Source organism: Penaeus japonicus, unplaced genomic scaffold (genome assembly GCF_977035675.1).
Source record: "Penaeus japonicus unplaced genomic scaffold, GWHDUDI00000001_assembly GWHDUDI00000024, whole genome shotgun sequence".
NCBI classification, from domain to species: Eukaryota; Metazoa; Arthropoda; class Malacostraca; order Decapoda; family Penaeidae; genus Penaeus; species Penaeus japonicus.
Genome location: NW_028234426.1, coordinates 9,418,795 through 9,421,294, shown reverse-complemented (window position 1 = coordinate 9,421,294; position 2,500 = coordinate 9,418,795). Strand labels below are relative to the sequence as shown.

At 34.4% G+C, this 2,500-nt stretch overlaps 1 non-coding gene across 1 annotated transcript; it reads left to right on the top strand.

The window, feature by feature from the left end:
• Window positions 1–880: 880 nt before the first annotated feature.
• Window positions 881–953, top strand: TRNAT-AGU (transfer RNA threonine (anticodon AGU)). Its single transcript has one exon. It is a non-coding gene; the product is annotated as a tRNA-Thr (tRNA).
• Window positions 954–2,500: the final 1,547 nt, after the last annotated feature.

The window sequence follows — 2,500 nt, the reverse complement described above, 5'->3', positions numbered from 1 at the left end:
GGGAATCGAGTATATGTGCACATAAAAGAAATCATGTACATGTGCACGTAAAGGAAGTCAAGAACATGTGCACGTAAAGGGAATCGAGTGTATGTGCACATAAAAGAAATCATGTACATGTGCACGTAAAAGAAATCATGTACATGTGCACGTAAAAGAAGTCAAGAACATGTGCACGTAAAAGAAATCATGTACATGTGCACGTACAGGAAGTCAAGGACATGTACACGTAAAAGGGAATCGAGTACATAGTGCACGTAAAGACAGTCAAGTACATGTACACGTACAGAAAGTCGAGAACATGTGAACGTAAAGAAAATCGAGTACATGTGTACTTGGTATAATTAATAATCAATTGCCTCGACGGAAATGGATGAAAAACGATGTTACATTCGTGCATTAAAGTCAGACTGTGGGGAGTATGTCCCCCCCCCCCCCACACACACACACACACACCTTAATTAAGGTATAGAAAAGTTTACCAGTAACGTTTTAAGTAAAGTTAAAAAAACAAAAAGTTAAAGAAAGTTTTAAAAAAACTAAAGTTAAAAAAAAACATCATGCGGAGGCCGGGATAGAAATGTAACAAACGTATTTTTTTTTCCTTCCCAAATTCCTAGTTACGCCTTTGGACATGTAACATCCGGATGTAAGTTGTCTTTTGCCAGTTTATACTATTACATCTATGTTATACTTCGTGTTTGATATGGGTGGTCTGATTAAGATGTAGAAATTATCTGATAGTCACCTGAATTCATAATATTTTGGTTTTGATAAAAAAAAAGTTCCTCCTGTCTGTATATTATTATAGAGGTGAAATGAAGTGATATATATATAGAATACTCCTTTATGAACACTATATACAGCAATGTCTGTCGGGGCCTCCATAGCTCAGTGGCTAGAGCGCTGGTCTAGTAAACCAGAGGCCAGGAGTTCGATCCTCCTTGGAGGCAAATTATTAACTTTCGGTCAACAAATGTGGAGTATGATAAACTTATGGAGTACTTAAGGTACAGTTCGTGCCACGTTCTTATCTGCAGTAATCCAGTCTTGACAATTAAGACGTGATATAAGGATTAAAATACTTTTACCGAACACATTAGTCTTCAAACATGATAAGCCTGAAGATATATATATTTTTTTCTTAAACCAAAATATCGTGAATTCAGGTGACTGGTAAGGAATTTCCACATCGTAATTAATCAAGCCACTTTATCAAACACGAATTATGACATAGAGGTAAAAGTAAAATGGATAAATTGACTTATTTCCTGATGCCTGTTGATCGAACCCTCACAGCATATTTTTCAAAGTAAAAATCTACATTTACAACAGTTATGAAAAGGCGTAGCCATGAACTCGGAAGAAACGAGAGTCTGTAACTCCAGATATTAAGTGAACAACTCACAAATTTCCAAGGGGAACACGTGCTTCAGCCCATGAGTACGGCAATGCATGAATGTAACTTCATATTGCATTTAGTTCAATCAATATACATGAACCATCAAGGCAATTGATGATAATCCAATACCAAATGCACATGCACTCGATTCCCTTAAGTGGAATGCTATTAAAGGCTAATAATTACTTATCTGCGGTTAAGGAGTATCGAACTATTTTATCTAATTAGTTATCTGATTACTTCAGATATCTTTACCAAATTACTCAGCCTTAAACTGTTATTTTCTGCACATAAATAACTCTTATTATAATCAACGAATAAAATTGGATGATGTGCCTTTAGTGCATATATTGATCAATATAATATCATGCCAGGCTTATTACATATCACAATTACTTCACATCGATCTGACTTGCGAAAGGCACTTCAAAGCAGACCGAAAATAGGGCATTGCTGTGAAAGCATCTAGAATGTATATGATTTAAAAGAAATATCTAGAACTAGAATGTTTCAAATTTAACAGACAAACTTTCTATAAGAAAAAAGGTCATTGCAAGATTATATATCCACATGCAAAACAAAAGAAATAAAAATGCTGCAAATCTTATTCCCGATGATGTGATCAATATTCAATAATCTATGTTTCTATCTAAACATCTGGGAACCTTAGTATCCATCTTTTTTTATCTAATGATCTTTCTGCCCGTTTCTAGATCAGGTTAGTTTCATATCTAGAAATAGAGAGACAGGTGGGGGAGGGAGAGGGAGACGGGAGAATGAAAAAGAAGAGATTATAAGATTCTCATTCTCATGTATTTATGATAACCAAAACTATTATTTATATCAGCAACTTGAGTAAATTTGCTGTAAAAAATGCGCATTGTTGCCTTATACTTTCCACCCAATTCAATGAAAAAGATTACAATGTGAAATCACACTAGAGTTTCACAAAACACCGAAGGTATTTCTACCTTCATTCCATTGACTTTAAAAGTCAATATGCGTAAAATAAAAAATAAATAATGGAACGTGAAACATCAAATCTAAGCCTACATTCATTTTTTTCGAACGATGGTGTATCTATTTAACCATGTTTAA